Raw genomic sequence first — 18,063 nt, forward strand, 5'->3', positions numbered from 1 at the left:
CCTGGAGAAACCAAGGAAAGAGGAGTTCAAAGATGAAAATCAGAATGTAAAGCACACAAAAGCCTAAGGGTTCCTTCACTGAGAGAAAAAACAACTAGCAAATTATCATGTCCATGAGTTCTGAAAAATTTAAAAGTTTAAAAAAATGAAAATACTTTACATGTGTTCTTTACATGTGTTTATACAGTTTTGCATCCTTCTTATTTCTATAGCTTTGAGTGCTAAGCTAACTTTAGCTTTAGGATAGTATCTCCAATAAAAGTACATTTAGCCCATGAGAGCACTAATAATATATGTATTAAAAAAGCAACATTTCATGAGAAACATGTAGTTCCATTAGGAATTGTGCATTCTTTGAGTCCTTTATGCTTTACAGCAGGATTCTGAAATGCCTTTATGATTGTGGGACTGTTATTGCACGTAGTTTCACCAAATAAGCCTTCACTGTCTCATAATTATTACTCAGAGGTTTGATGGACTCACATGGACTTTGTTGCATTCTAACACACCAACAAGAAGCTCATTTTAAATTGTCAATAAATACAAATACAAAATTTTGCATTGTAGGATACAAAAAAAAAAACCTTTTGCAAAAGAATACAAAAGAGACAAAGGTTGCTAGGCAACCTTCCAGCACAAGCTTTAGCTTTCAAGGTAACAAAGAGACTACTGTACTTCCATCACCTGAAGGTTCTTGCTCAAATCAACAAAAGGAAACTGACAGGGAGGAGTTGAAACATGACTCAGAACCACCGCCACTCTCCAAAATCATAGTTGAGCATGCTTACCAATTTTAATATGTCGATTTACAAATCAGGAAAATAAACATTATTTGGATCTTACCCAACTTTTAAAATTCGACTGGCATTCGCTGCATGACTCCGGGCCTCACCTTCTGTGCACTCTCAAGCTTATCTTTAGGCAGGGTCAATAGGCGCGAAAACACCTCTGAGGGGAACTTGCCTTTGGTGACTTCAACCTGGTCTATTCTCTTCAGTGTCCCTGAGACTCCCGAACATAGAATATCTGAGGTTGGTTTTATAGGATTGAACTGCTTCAACAAGCTAGTAATATCCTGGTGAAAATTAATCCAAGTGTCGGGTGTCCTATAATATTTGTGCCACTTGAAAGAGGCCAGCTGCAGGAAGAGACTAAAGAGGGAATCGCAAAGGGCTGAATTTGAGGCAGAGCAGCCCCTGAGTGAGAACAGAGCTCACCAGACCATCACCCATCACTTTGCCAAAAGCCCAGCACTGAGGTTATAAGGACTACAATCCTCTCTGTCTATGGCGCAGAACAGTGCAGGGTCTAGAGGCAAGCTGCATGGTTTAAATCCTGGCTCTACCACTTACTAGCCTCCTGACCTCTGACAAGATGCTTAATCTCCTGACCACCAGTTTCCTCGCTTGCAAAAAGGTGAGAAAAACACCTACCTATCATATGACATTCGAGTGTTGATTGAAATAATACATGCAAAGCACTTTACGTAGTTGCTGACATGTAACATGTGCATAACAAATGTTTACATTATTGATATTTAATATTTAACATCAGTACCTTCAATATTATGAAGGTCAATAATAAATACTGCTCCATCTCATTTTTTAACTAAATACTCTCAGAGTACTTATTAACTAAATAGCCATTGCCAGAATATGTTGTTCCACCACACTGTATAACAGAGGAATGAATGCGTGGGGCAAGAACATAGAAGTGGCACCAGATGGATGTGATAAAAGAACATTAAACATACACCTGTACCTTTCATCACCTTGCACCACCGGGGCCATGTTATTATAGCAGTGGTGATACAGATAAATGGTCCCCAGAAGAGGATGGTCTATATATCTTGGTCCTGAGTTCCTTGCATTTATGTAGATGAGGCTAAATGGAATTATGTACACTTAGATCACCATAGAATTTCAGATCTTTGGGCTACTATCTAAAGGAATAATGCCTATAAAACCGTGAGGAAAATTCCATCCACAGAAAGAAAATCAAGAACTACACTGGAGCTGGCTCAGCCACAGGGGTTCATACTTCATAAGTCCAGCCAGCATCATTAAGGTGCTTGGTGACACCCTTCTGTGCTTTCTGACCTAATGCAAGCTGCTTCTGCAGGTACTTACAGCTTCTGTTTCATGACATTAGCTTCCATATGCCTCACAATGGCCTCACTGGCCCCTTCCTCACAATGACTTTCACTCTCTTCCATGGACAATGACAATGTGCAGTGTTTTGGGCCCTAAATTCCAAAACGGAGATTCTAACTGATAGCAAAAAGGTGAAAAGTGCTGTAATGGACAAACACTGCAATGTGCCACCCAGACCCTCTTTAGAAATAAAGGGATTTCTCCCTTAGCCACTGGGAGTGCTACTGACAGTCCCCAGCTGTCAGCCTCCACAGGGACTGCCCCAGCTGCCTCACACAAGGCAGTGTCCCCTTCCTGGGCAGCTGGGACTTATGAATAAAGAGGATAATGGCCTAGTTCTCTTTTCTCAACTCGGGACATCTCTGAAGATTCGTTCTAGCTTCAAAACTGCATTGAGACTGCATCACCAGTCAACGCCTCCCTCTGCTCACTCCTGCTTCCTTCCTTCCCCTCTCCTCCTCTCCTTCCCCTTGTTAATCCTGAGAACACTCCCAGATAACCTTCCTACACACCTATCTCCATCTCAGAGTGCCTCATGGGAAACCAGTCAGTGACAGAGCATCAGACGTTGCACACATCATATCTTCAAGCCAAACCATATAGCTTGTCACCGGCCGACAAAAATAATGTTTGCTCTAGATTAAGCGCTCATTTCTGATCCAATAAGCTATGACCCAAAGGCCAGCAAAATAAGGTTGTGTGCTAGAAAACACCATTTTCAGAGCAGCAGAAGCTCCGGGCTGAGCGGCAGGTTTGACAGCTCTTTACATAGTTTTATCAATCCCATGCTGGATGCGTATGCTTTTCCTGTTCTTCCCATAATCCACAGAATTCAGTCCGAGCTCATTTCTCTATACAGCTGTCACTGCCTCCTCTACTTCCTGGAGATCCCTGCCTACACAAGAAAGTTTGGAATGAAAACATCTCCACTTTACTGCTATCTAAAAACATCCCCTTTTGAGTTGGAGGGGTTTCCTGCTAATCATGACAGGAAAACAGAAAGGAGATATGTAAAACAGCAAACATAATTAATACATTCAGAAGAGTCGTTAAAGAGATTTTTAGAAATTCAAGCTTGTGCTATTGCACTAATTAAGGACACTCCGTGATACTTCTAATAAAATTTTAAGAATCTCTTTCTCCTCACATTAGTAATGACTGTATATTTGTTGAGAAAAAAGACCTGTTCATTTTGTTTATAATTATGTGTGCTCATTATAAAAATTAAAATGATGCAGAAAAGTCTAACAAAGAAAAAAAAATGTCCCAAATCCTACAGCCCATACATAGCCATAATTAACATTATGTGAGTGCCATTCTATTCTAGTTGTCTGTCTATTCATATATCCAGAAAAATCAATTGACTTTCATTAAAATGGAATCATAATATGCATGCTATTTCAACTTTAAAAATTTTTAATTTTATTTAAGCAAAAAATGAAAATGAGGCAACACTGAAGTAATCCTTGAAGATGAAATGTCTTTTCACCATAAGAAGTATTCCCAAAAAAGATCACTCTTAGGTCAAAAAGTGATTATTAAAGCTTTAAGTTGAAATAATTTCAACTACATGTTTCAAAACTTCAGATGCTTCCAATGGAACCATGTCCTGTCATAAAAATGGGAGGGAGGAAGCAGACCACAATACTTTCTCTCTCCCTGTTCACTCCCTGACTCAGATTATATCATTATTTTTATATTATCAAGTGTGGCAAAAACTGCTGCTTCTTCCCCAATCTCTGTTTCCCACTTTTATTGTAAGTTTTAGTTGAGCACAAGACATCCCTGCTAAAGACAACATTTCCCCGCCTCCTTTACAGGTAGGTGTGGCCATCCAACAAGATTCTGGGCAACAAAATACTGGAGGAGTGATATATACAACTTCTACACCATGTCTTTCCAGAGAAGACACAGGCCCTTGGCGAGGTCCCTTTCCCACACTTCCAAAGGGTAGAATGCAGACATGATGGTGATGGCTGGAACATCCATGTGGGAATATGAGATGAAAGCCACATGCTAATGATGGGGCAGAACAACAAAGCAGTAGAAGCCTGCATCCCAATATCCTCAGCCTCCAAACCAGCCCTGGATTACCTACCCAGGCTTTCACACGAAAATGAAATACATTTCCATTTCATTAAAGCAATTCATTTTTAGGTTTCTTTTTATAGCATTCTAACTGCATTCTAGCTAATATCTCAACTAATCCATTAATAGACTATACATTTATTGTCTACTCTAAACCATAATTTCCCAGAGTTAGTTTGTCTTAGTTCTGTATTCAAAGCCATTCAGTGTTCACAGCAAGTCCCTTTTACTGTGGTATCTCCATTCCTGAATTCTGGGAGATTTCTTTCTCTTTTTGTTTTTATTCGGTTGGTTGGTAGTACTTTAGTTTCCTATTGCTACTATAACAAATTACCATACACTTAAAGCTTAAAACAACACAAATTTGTGATCTTACAGTCCTGAATGTTGTAAATGCAAAATGGATTTCACTGGGCTAAAGTCAAGGTGTTGGCAGGGTGACATTCCTCTTGAAAGCTCTAGGAGAAAACCTGTCTCATCACTTTTTCCAGCTTCTAAAGGCTGTCTTCATTCCTTAGCTCATGGCCCCTTCCTCCATCCTCAAAACCTATAATACAGTAACTTCAAGTACCTCTCTGATTCTGACTTTGTTGCCTCCTTCTTTCTCTCTTTTTTTTCATTTATTTATTTTGAGGGAGAGAGAGAGAGATAGAGAGCAAGCAGGCGAGGGGCAGAGAGAGAAGCACAGAGACAGTATGGCAAGCAGGCTCCAAGCTCAGCTCAGAGCCCAATGCAGGGCTCGATCTCACAATGGTGGGATCATGACCTGAGCTGAAATCAAGAGTCAGATGCTTAACCCACTGAGCCACCCAGGTGCCCCACCTCCCTCATTCTCTTATAGGGAAAGTTGCAATCACATTAGGACCACTAGGAATCCAAGATTAGCTCCCGCTCTCATGATCCTTAACTGCATCTACAAAGTCCCTTTCACCACATAAGGTAATATATTCACAGGTTCTGGGGATTAAGACATGGACATCTGGGGAGATGGTACCTTATTCTGCCTTCCACAGATATTTTTATTTTGTTCTCTTTCTCTAATCTCATCAAGTTGGTTTTTTTAGAAAGGGCTCATGAGTGCTCCATTGCCTGAAATATATGATATACTACTGAGAACGTATGTTTTGCTTTCTACTTGAAAACAACTTGTCTCAGTGTTATGATATTAGATCACCCTCTTTCCAATATGGTACTTATTGCTATTCTAAAAGAAAACTTGGGCAACATGTCATTTTTCTCTTTTTATATGATGTTCTTTTTCCACCTTAATGCCTTAAGAATTCTCTCTTTATTCCTAAAGTTCAACCTAATTAGGCTATGTCTGATGTTGACTACTTTTTTTATTTTTGCTATCCTATTTTATTAGGATACAATAGTCTTGTCCAACTTATTCAGTTCTTTATTTCATAGTAATTTTCTTCTACTATATCAATCTCTAAATACATTTATAGTTCCATTGGTTAGGTTATATATATCAGGGATATCAGTCATCTTTGCAATGGATTTATTGTCTCTCTTTTACTTTCTGTTTAATTACTTAAATATCTTATTTCTTTTTGTCTTAATTCAATAAGGCTATCTCAAGCCTTATGTCTAAAACAGTATTTTTGTTTTCACCTATGCTAATCTGTTCCCTGATGTTTCTAACCACTTTATTGTTTCTGTGATATCTTAGTTTCTCCCTCAGTTTGTTTTACTTTTTCTAGAGCATCCTCATTACATTATCTATCATCGCTTCCCAGAGATGTTACATGACTGCCATTTTTACTACATTACCAAGTAACACAGACAATTTGTGAGAAATTTCTTTTGTTCCAGGTCATTTGTACCTCCCAGACTGGATTCATAGTTTGTTCTTTTGAGCTTTTGTTCATGCCTGCTTTTGTTGTTGCTGAAGTACGTATTCACAATCACGCTGTCATTTCTTCTCATGCTTTCCTTACTCAGACTGAGCTGCTTTATCCCAATAATTTTTCCCAGATATAGTATGGGTTGCTGTTTGTTTTCTCTCTCAACTATTATTTGAGAGATGGATATCTCATATTCAACCATAGACTGACTCACAGCAGGTGGGGGGTGTGTAAAAAAAAAAAAAGAAAAAGAAAAAATAAAGACCTCTACTGATGCTATGTACAGTCTCTTGAAGAATACAAGGGCTCCACTCTCCCTTTTGAGAGTGTTCACTTCATCTACTCAGGGAAGGGAATCTAGGTCATGAGGTGATACCATGCATATGATCAAGGGTAGATCTAAGATTTGTGGTCATAAAGTTTATACAATTTGAGGGACACTCTTTAAGGACAAGAACACACAGTTGCAGGACAAAATCAGATATGCATATGAACTTTTATTCAGAGTGAGAAAGGATACCACAATATTGTAAATGTTAAAAAGATGGCAAATACCACAAAAATCATACAATCCAGAATTACAGTTAATAATTAACCATATACACACTTCTATAACACTTTTTTCCCTACATTTTTGGCCACAATCTTTCATTTAACTTTCAATATGACCACAGTTTTGTAAAATCACTTTCTGTGGTGAGACTAGAAAGATAATCTAGTTTCTGCTAGCATATTTATCAAAATTTGCTTTTATTATTGATAGTTTTATTATGGATAATTTCTTTTATCTTCACAATAAATTCTTGGTAATGTATACGTTCGAGGGAATACTATCAAATTTGAGATTCGCTATCTAAGTTCTTTCAGTGTGACATGTAAGATGTCATATTTGGAAGTGTTTCTAATTTCTGGCTCCTGATTCCAAATTTTTCATACCTGGTTTCTCCTGTAGCACGTACATGTTTCCAGCGCCAGGTACCATAGGACACTGTCATATCATTATTCAGCCTCTGGCTTTGCAGTTGTTTCTAAATGACTCCAGTTGGACTTGCAGGGCACAAGGTAGAAGCTTTTCTGGAGGCAGTTTCTAAATTTCTACATTGGTCCAGCTAACAACAACTTAATATTCAGGAATAGAACTGCAAACTACTTAAATATACCTCATCAAGTCTAATCACTGTATCTCCAGCTCAACTTACCCTTAGCTAATTTACAAAAAAATACCACTGGCCACCCAACACAAGGAGAAGCCAGAGTAGAAAAAAACAGCTCCCTTACCTGGCTGCGGTCAAAATATCTTCCTTTTGCAAAGTTTACAAAAACACAAGATAATGTGAAAATACAATGTGAGGGCCCTTTCTGTGTCATTTGAAAGGATTTACGCAAATGAGAGACTCTGAAGCTTAAGCTTTACTATATTCACTGTATGTGTACCTCCAAATGAATGGACATCCTCAGGGTTTAGAGTGCCTCTCTGATTCATGTGAAACCCCGGACCCTACTCCTCACATTTCTTCCACTTACTCTTCTCTCCTCATTCCAATACCTCCCATCAGAGGAAGGAAAAAATAAATCCACTCAGTTGTCTTCTTTCCATTTTGAAGGTAATAGACATCACTGCTATAATGCGATTATGTATTCCTGATAAATTTTATTTTCTGTAAATTTATGTATTAAAAATTAGAAAGTTTATGGGGAGAAAATACATTTGGAACAGTTCACTGAAAACCTGTGTAATTCTATCAGCAGAGTACTAACACAAACAATACCAATCCAAATAAAAATACTAGCCACAGTTAAATATCTACTGCAATCTGTTGGGAGACCATTCTTCTTGAACTCTTTACTTTTTTATGCAGCCTATGCTTTCTGAGCACAGGTCAGTAATAGGCTTTTGTTCAAGGAAGACTGGAGAACAAACCTAAGAAAGAGAATACCTCCTTCCCCAAAGATTTTCAACATTCGAAAAGTCTTGTTTCTCTTCCCCAAGGACATTTGCTTATGTTCCAAGGATAAGAGTAATAGCTTTCCAGAAGAGATGACAGGCAGGTCATTAGCAACCCTGATAAAAGCTCACAGTCTCCTAAATGTGGGATTTGTTTCCTGTGACGAAAACCCACTCTATGTGCAGGAAGTATCTGGCCTTAATTTGCATTTCCCTGTGGGAAATTGGAGTTGGGGAAGTGATGCAAGATTCTACTCTCACTATTTTCACTGTGAGCAATAAACCATCTGTGTGTGTCCCTGACCCATGGGTCTTGTGTTCTTCTGGACATGTGTGTGTGTGTGTGTGTGTGTGTGTGTGTTTACATAGGACACACACATACACATACACACACACACATTCTGTGGCAAGCTAACTTGCTAGCTTGCAAGTAGGACAAAATCTTAGACTTCACAGTTTCTGATTTAACAGCATTTACATCCAACATCATAATTGTTCCTTAAATCTTGGGAATTTCTCTTACCCTTTCAGATGTGGGTCCTTAAGAGACCAACTTCATCAAAATTAAAATTTTGATCTATTTTATAGCCTTTTTCAACAATCAATTTTAACACAGAAAATAATGTCCTTATAGTATCTTCATCTGTACTCCCAGATTTAACAAAGGCCTTCATCTTTTAGGAAACGTAGTTGTTGTTGAAGCCAATAACCTCACTCATATTTGCACTCAGAGAAGATACATTTGTAAGATGTGCAACTTTTTTCATAGGTATTTTATGTATCACTTAGGTTTTCTCTTTGTGAGAAAGTCTGCCCCTGATCACTTCAAAATATTAATAGAATGGGGGTGGGAGAGGGAACTCACACACGAACCAAAACTTTTTTCATCATGCTATGTTAACAAACTCACACTGAAAAAAAACATGTCTTATAAAAGAGCACATGTGTTAGGAAAAATTCTCAGGGTTTGCTTTTGTTTTGTTGTTTTTAACATACTGGTTTAACCAAAGGGACATAGGGTCTAGTTAATGAGCTATACCCTGTTGCTCCAGAGTACTTACTTTTCTCTTTTAGCCACCACTTTTCATATTATTAGCTTGTTCTACTTTCTTTGTTTGGTTCCTACTTGCTTTGGGGGCATTTTGTGGGGGGAGGGAGGGGGAATAGAATTTGCTTGATGTGGTCCTCTCATGTTTCAAAAATAACTTTTTAGTAGCTAAACATGATGTAGGACAGTGCAACATGAATAACAAAAGCTAAAAAGTAGGACACCTCTCTCTTAGTCTAGTTTTCTGCCAACAGCTAACGAGGTAGTCTTAAGAATACAAGGTACAGAAGTCCATCTGGAACATATGGGAATGGACTTAAATATCTTTTGGAGTGTGTAGTAAGAATACTTAACATGATATCTACCCTCTTAACACATTTTTAAGTGTGCAATACAATATTGTGGACTACAAGTACAATGTTAAAGATTTTCTAGGTTTCTTATAGTTTACAAAGTCTATGATCCACAGAAAGATGATGTATATATACACATTTCCTATTCCCCCCATAAGGACAGTGAAAAACCCCAGACATTATAAAACAAACATAAGAAGTCTCCAAAAGGTATAAAGGAGCAGGTAGATTTCATGATCTGAGGAACAACTTGGTAATGAACATCCTGAGTTTTCTTTTATCCACACAGACTGGGTACTGAAAATCCAGCAACTCAGAAATGTCAAAGGGCACAGACAAAAAATAGCCTGTAGAAAAGCCTGTTCTCTCTAGCCAAAAGACCAGGAGAGAGGCAGCCTAGCAAAATATAACTTTTAGACAATAACTGCTCTACAGCAGCCAAACATCACACACAAACACACACATGCACACACACATGCACACAAAAGACTTGTGGCCCCACCCCCACTCATACCAGCAAAGTCCAAGTGGGAATCTAGACTTCTGCCCTCAAGAGGATGGAACAAAGCCAATATCCAATATCCATCTTGCCAAGATGGTGTGAAAAAAGGTCCAGTAGGGAAGTGGGGCTTTCATCCCCACCAGGTGTAATGAGAACCTCTCTCATGGTATCAGGAAAGCCTGTACTTTCACCACCACATGGCAGTAAGAAAGCATCCCTCACCTTCCCCAGGGGGTAGTGTCAGATCAGGCCTAGCGAAGAGTCAAGAGTTTTACCACTGCCCACTGGTAAGGAAGCCACATCCCCAAAGCTCCATGGTGTCAAGGAAGCCCAGGTGGGAAGCAGTGACAAAACAACTCTCCTCCTCCCCGCCAGGGAGATAACAGCAGACAATTAGTGAGGAGGTGGAATTCCAATCCCCACCCAGGAATAACAATGGATCCCCCATCTCCAGTGTTAGCAGACCTTGAGTGAGGAAGCTGGACTTCTACCCCTACCCATCCCCCTAATGAGATGGTGTCCTCTACCTCCTTCCCTGCCAGAGCACTATCAGAGAAACTAGCTAAGACAGAAGGTTTAAATCACTTCCAGAGTCTTACAGTAGATAATCCAAAATATCCTGGTTTCAATCAAAAATCATACATCATATGAAGAACCAGCAAGATGTCAAACAATTTAAAAACACATCCAACAGATGCCAACTCCAAGATGGCAGAGGTGTTAAAATTATCTGACAAAGATTTTAAAACAGCTTTCTTAAAAATACCCCAACAAGCAATTAGAGGAATTACTTAAAAAAAAAAAAAAAATTCAATAGGAAGTCTCAGCAAAGGAACAGGAGATATAGAAAAGGAACAAATGGGGGCACCTGGGTGAAGCCTGCTTGGGATTCTCTCTCTCCCCCTCTCTCTGCCCCTCCCCTGCTTATACACTTTCTCTCTAAATAAATAAATAAACAAACAAAAAAACAGTTTTTTAAAGAAGGAAAAAAAAGGAAAGGAACAAATGGAAATTTTAAAACTGAAAAATTCAAAAACCAAAAGAAAAAATTCAATGAGTGGACTCAACAGCAGAATAGAGAGGACAAAGGAAAGAATCAGTGAACTTGAAGTCAAACAATAAAAATTACCCAATCTGAACAACAGAGAAAATATAGACTGAAACAAAATAAATGAAAAGAGGCTCAGGGATCTCTGGGACTTCCAAAAAATTAAAAATCTAATATTTGCCACCAGAGTGGAAGAAAAGGAAAAAGAAGTTGGGACTGAAGAGTATTTAAAGAAATAATGAACGAAAACTTCTGAAATTTGGCAAAGGATAGAAACTTACATATTCAAGAAGAGTTGAGTGACCCACAAACAGAATATATGCAAAGAAATCCACACAAAGACACATAACAGTCAAACTTCTGAAAATTAAAATAAGTTTTGAAAACAATGAGACAGAAGCAGCACTTTACTTATGAAGGAAAAAACCATTCAAATTACAGCAGCTATCTCACCAGGAAACTACAAGGAAAAACACATTTTCCAAGTGCTAAGGAAAATAATTCTCAACCCAGAATCTTTTATCCAGCAAAAATATCTCTTGGGAATGATAGGGAAATCAAGGCATTCTCAGATGAATAAGAGCTAAGAGAATTTGTTAGAAGCATTTCTACTATTAAAAAAATGATTAAAGTTCTCTAAACAGAAAGGAAACAATTGAAGAAGGAATCTAGAAACATCAGGGGGAAAAAAAAACATGTTAAAGGAAAATATGGGTTAAAACAACTGACTTTCCCTACTCCTCTTGACTCTTCTAAATTATTTTTGATGAATGAAGAAAAAACTTGTAACACTGATTTGATTCTAAATGTATGTGGAAGAAATATTTCAGACAATCCTATCATAAAATGGGAAGAGCACAGGGACCTAAAGAGAACTAAGGTGTTTGTGCTGTACTCAAGCTGACAAAATGCTGACACCAGTAATCTGTGATAATCATATATATATATATATATATATATATATATATATATATATATATATACATATACACACACATATATATGTGTATGTATATATACGTATATATGTGTGTATGTATATATACGTATATATATATATGCATATATACACATATATATATATATATATATAAAATGATACCAAAGCAATTACTAAAAAAGCTATACAAGGCGATAACACTCAAAACACTATAGATAAACAAGATGTAATGCTAAAAAAATGTTCAAATAACCCACAGGAATTCATGAAAAAGAAAACAGAGAAACACAAAGCAGAAAGAGCAAACAGAGAATAAAAACTAAATTGGAGACTTAAACCCTAACATAGGAATAATTACATTTAATTTAAGTTATCTAAATACACCAAGTAAAAGAGATTGGAAAAGTATATTTAAAAACATGACCCAACTATATACATTTTATAAGAAATTAATATCAAATATAATGATCTTGGAAAGTTGAAAACAAAAGTATGGAAAAAGATATATTATGCAAACATTAGTCAAAAGAAAGCAAAAATGGCTATATGAATATATCATATAACATAGACTTCAGAACAAAGAAAATTACCAGAGACAGAAAGGGACATTATTATGTAATGATAAATGGGTCATTACTGTAAGAAAGCCTAACAATTCTAAATATGTATGCACCAAACCACAGAACTGCAAAATATTTGCAGCAAAACTGATAAAGCAAAAGGAGAAACAGACAATTCCACATTTCTGGCTGGAGACTTCAACACCTATCTCCCAAATATCAACAGAACAACTATCTAGAAATTCAGCAAGGATACAGAAGAACTCAAACACAGTATCAGCCAACAGGATCTGACCAACATTCATAGAGTACTCCATCTACCAACAGAATACACATTCTTTTCAAGAACCCACAGAACATATACCAAGGTAGAGCATATTATAGAATTCTGGGCCACAACTACCCCACTTCCTTGTGTCAATATTCCCCCTCAACTCACAGAAAACCTACCTACCACCTCAACCAATCTCTCTTCATTCCAACTTAGAGATGTACAATATATTACAGCTTTGAGACACTCTAGTCACCAGATCCCACAGAGTAGGGAAGAAGAAAAGATAAAGGCGGTTCAAATCCCCCCCAGAGATACAACCCCACTCACTCTAGAATTCTATGGCTTGTTCAGGAAAAAAGTAGCATTAAATGGAATCTTGAATCCAAACCTTATAAATGGCACAGACCACAACCATCAGGATCCTGCAGTCCTAGCAGAGAAGGGCTTACTCAGAGTACTTGCCAAGACTGGGACTGATCAAGCATTAAAAAAAAAAAAAAATCATACAACTGGTGTTTTAATTAGATTTAGCCATTGAATTCCATCGTAAAGCCTGCACCTACCTCTAAAAAAGGGTAAATGACTCTTCTTCAAATGTGCATTAATTCTAGGATACCATTTAGAAAATTACTTCATCCAGTGTATTAAGTGGCACCCAAATTGCCCAGAAGAGTTATTGTATTTCCTCAAAGTGAGCAATTGACTCTTTTCTAACCAGTTGTATCAAGTCCAATTAGAAGCAGAATATAACTTCCTAGATATTTAAAATAGAATAAGCCAATATTATAAAAGCCAGCTGAGTAATTTATAGGAATTTTTTAATATACTGGTAATATTCCATTAAGATAAGCTAAACTGCCATTTGGAGAGTAATTTTCATTATATATAAAGATAGAACCCATACTTTGTCACTCCCCCAAAGGCTGTGTGTGTGTGTGTGTGTGTGTGTGTGTGTGTGTGTAGGTATTGGTGCCTGACTTAGACAGAAATGTACTATTTCCAAATTGTTTTGTTGAATAATTCTTTTTCCTCTTTATTTTTTTCTCTAAAGGTGTTTGTTTTCTCCATTATCATTTATATACTACATCATGGACCAATGATACTGGCACATTCTTTTCCTGTTACATAAATTACTGGGCAGTAAAAATATTCACACAGCTCTCTTGAGAGACAAATCTGAATCATAAAATCAAGTTTTCTCCAAGATTCTACCTCAAGTGCAATATGAATTTGTGAAAAATGCACCCCACTGGAAGTCAGGTAACAAAAATGTGGGCACTAAGCTTAACCTCTGAAATCCTCAGTCTCCCCTTATGGAATGTGAGTATTGAGATATGTCTATTTCTGCCTCATGAGGGAGCTGCAGAGCTTAAATAAGCTCATATGCATGAAAGTCCTTTAGGTCCCTTGGGACTAAGGGAATAACAATGAGAATTCAGAGTCATATATTTTATGGTAAATCCAAGAAGGCCTTTATAAACTTTAATTAGTTTCCCTAAACCCCTGTGGATAGGTCTCTCTTGCCCATTTCACAAGCTAGAATTCAGACACTGGCAAGTTATATGGTTTGCCCTGATGATATCACCCCCAGGAATTAGAACAAAGAGCTCCTCACACCTACTGCTGTGAGGAAGCAACACGGAAGCATCCATGGGCCTTATGAGCACATTCATGGTACAGGAGCTTAAATGTATGGCTGAGCTTTGTGACTCTGCTGCAGGGTACCAGAAAGATTCTTTTTAATTTTTATTTTTTACAGGCTGGGGATTTTCATTTGGGAAAAAAGGGGAGAGAGAACACTGAACAGCAGGATCGAAATCATAATCCCTGTTTTTAATAGAAATGTGAACTCAAGATTTTACCTTTGCTTGCCCCAGCTTGAAATCGTGCCCCGGGGAAAGTCTGCCTTCCTTCCAACCAGCTGGCACAGTGAGCTTTGTTTTAAGCAGCTCAACTCAAACATGTTCCCCTTTTTAGGTTCTCCCTAATAAAGCATTATGTAAAAGATGCTGATACTGGAATGAAGCATGTATGTTTCCTAGTGAATGGTTAAATACTGCCTAACCAGAACTGGAAGAAGGAAAAGAAATAACATGTCTCCCTTCTGCATCTTGGGATTCTTGTTTACAGTGGGTGGAACTCCAGTGAGTCTCTACTAAGGAGCAAAACTGGGTTCATTCTTTGGTTTCTTTGCTGTTCTCCAAGCTGCCTCTCACTTGTAGGAGCTGCAGGCCTTTAAGGCACAGTTGGATGGTGTAAAAAGAGAGAAATTGACACAGGCAATAAAACAACAGGGGCTCTCAAACCATTTCTCTCTTGTTTTATGGGAGTTTTTGTTTATTTGAGGGGTTTTGTTTTGTTTTGTGGGGTTTTTGGTGCTTATTTTCTTGTTTTTATTTTCTGTTCCTTGGCAACACAAAAGAGGAAAACCGATATAAAGTATTCAACTTTCCAAAGATTCAGGAAAAGCCACAAGATATTCTTTTACATAACTTACTTTTTTTTTTAAAACCTGAACATTGAGAAGTAGAGGATTTGGAATTGAGACAAAAGAAATGGGGAAAAACTAAGGGATCTCTCCTCATCTTCCTTCTTTGGGCTATAATATGAAAATATGTAACAAGTTGAAATTCCAGCCAGGAATATGTGTTGTTAGGACAGAATTCTGGAAGAAAGGGCCACTTATCTAGTTATAACCATTCTAGATCTCATCACTAATAACCTAACAAGTTAATCTAGACCCAAGAAGTTGTACAAAGATGTGAGACTTCATGAAGGCAGGATTTTTGAGAATTCCAAGACACAGCATGAAATAGTGGTTACAAGGTCAAGCTCTGAATCATCGCAGGTCTTTATCATCTTAAACCTATGCATCTTAGCTCTTTCATCTATGAGTTGCATGACATTGAGTAAATCACTTACCCTATCAAACCTCTGTCTTCAAAACAGCATTCTTCCCAACAGCCAGAAAGTGTAAGCAACACAAATGTTCATCAGTTGATGAATGGATAAGCAAAATACACTACATCCATACACTGGAATATTATTCAGCCATAAAAAGGAATGGGAGCACCGGTACATGCTACAGAGTGGATGAACCTTAAAAACATCATGTTAAGGGGCGCGGGGTGGCTCAGTCGGTTAAATGTCTGACTCTTGATTTCGGCTCAGGTCAGGATCTCACAGTTCGTGAGTTCAAGCCCCGCATCTGGCTCTGCGCTGACAGTGCTATGCCTACTTGGGATTCTCCTTCTTTCCCTTTCTATCAGCCCCTCCTCCACTCACGTTCATGCTCGCTCTCTCTCTCTCTTTCAAAATAAATAAACTTAATGAAAAAAATATTTTTAGGAAATACAAATCAAAACCACAATGAAACATCACCTCACACTTGTCAGCTAAAATTAACAACTCAGGCAACAACAGATGTTGGTGAGGATGCAGAGAAAGAAGATCTCTTTTGCACAGCTGGTGGGAATGCAAACTGGTGCAGCCACTCTGGAAAACAGTATGGAGGTTCCTCAAATAATTAAAAATAGAACTACCTTACAACCCAGAAATTGCACTACTAGGTATTTATCCAAGGGATACAGGTGTGTTGTTTCGAAGGGGCACATGCACCCCCATGTTTATAGCAACACTATCAACAATAGCCAAAGTATGGAAAGAGCCCAAATGTCCATCGATGGATGAATGCATAAAGAAGATGTGGTTTATATATACAATGGAGTATTACTCGGCAATCAAAAAGAATGAAATCTTGCCATTTGCAATTACGTGGATGGAACTGGAGGGTATTATGCTAAGAAATTAGAGAAAGACAAGTATCATATGACTTCACTCATATGAGGACTTTAAGACACATAACAGATAAACATAAGAGAAGGGAAGCAAAAATAATATAAAAACAGGGAGGGGGACAAAACATAAGAGACTCTTAAATATGGAGAACAAACAGAAGGTTACTGGAGGGGATATGGGAAGGGGGATGGGCTAAATGGGTAAGGGGCACTAAGAAATCTACTCCTGAAATCATTGTTGTACCATATGCTAACTAACTTGGATATAAATTTTAAAAAACTGGAAGATAAATTTTTTTTCATGTAATATTTTTAAGAACATCACGTTAAGTGAAAGAAGCCAGTTAAAAAAAGGCTTCATATGGTATGACTCCATTTATAAGCAATGTCCAGAATGGGTAAATTCATAGAGACACCAGATTAGTGGTTCCCAGAGTCTGGTGAGAGGGAAGAATGGAGAGTGACTGCTAATGTGCACAGGGTTTCTTTTGCAGGTAATGAAAACACTCTGAAATTTGATTGTGGTGATGGTTTGCTTAGCCTAGTGAACATACCAAAAGTTACTGAATCTTATACTTTAAAAGGGTGAATTTTATGGTATGTGGATTATATTGCAATTGTTGAAGGGGAACCCTGTTTCTCATCTTTTAAAATAGATTAATAATAGGTTCTCTCTCATAAGACTGTTGTTAGCAATTAAATAAAATAATGCAAGTAATGCACATTAACACAGTGACCAGTACATAGTAAGTGCCATGTTATTATTATTATTAATGGGAACTTGATTCAACTCATCAGTCACAGTTAACATACAATGAACTATAAAAAGCGTGCAGTAGGTCTCATCTGTCCTCCAGTTTCCCCACTGTGATCTGGTGATGGCCCCTAAGCAGTGTGGCTAACGGCCTCACTCTGATCCAGTCTGCATCATTTTATGAGAATCCCAGGCTTATGGTGTCCCAAAGTGGGATGATGAGATTCAGAAGCTAAAAATAGAGGAAACACATTTAAATATGAATTTCAGACAAACTAGTCATTTTTGTCTTATTATAAATATGTCCCAAATGTTTCATAGGACATACTAATACTTTAAAACTATGCAACATTTGGGATATACTTATACTAAAAAAGATATTTTTTGCTTACCTGAATTAAAATTTAGCTGGGCATCTGGCAACCTTATTGCCCATGAGGTCTACACTGGTTTGAAAGGCCTCCTCTGCCATCACAGCCCTTATTATGAAGACTTAGTAAGTGCCCATGCTCAAAGCCCACCCACAGGGTACTGCACATTTTTTAATGGATTTGTACCATGACCCCACTCCCATATGCCCTAAAAAATCATAGCCTTACTCCCAAAGTCTAGTAGCTCTTCCACCTCTGAGTTGTCTATGCCAGAGTTTTTGTTCTCAATGCAGATGTTCTTCCCCAATGCCCAAGGAATGAGCATTTCTCTGCACCACGGCAATAGATGAGGCAGATTAAATTCTTATAGTTGGAAATGT

General features: G+C 37.8%; 2 long non-coding RNA genes across 2 annotated transcripts in view; one reads left to right on the plus strand and one right to left on the minus strand.

Moving 5' to 3' along the window:
* Positions 1 to 18,063, minus strand: part of LOC128311279 (uncharacterized) — a 208,002-nt gene that overhangs the window by 109,326 nt on the left and 80,613 nt on the right. The gene's annotated exons all lie outside the window — the stretch shown is intronic.
* LOC128311278 (uncharacterized) lies at positions 5,050 to 14,758 on the plus strand. Its single transcript, XR_008289589.1, has 3 exons — positions 5,050 to 5,180; positions 13,813 to 14,021; positions 14,521 to 14,758. It is a non-coding gene; the product is annotated as an uncharacterized LOC128311278 (long non-coding RNA).

This window comes from Acinonyx jubatus, chromosome A3 (assembly GCF_027475565.1).
Source record: "Acinonyx jubatus isolate Ajub_Pintada_27869175 chromosome A3, VMU_Ajub_asm_v1.0, whole genome shotgun sequence".
Classification (NCBI taxonomy): Eukaryota; Metazoa; Chordata; class Mammalia; order Carnivora; family Felidae; genus Acinonyx; species Acinonyx jubatus.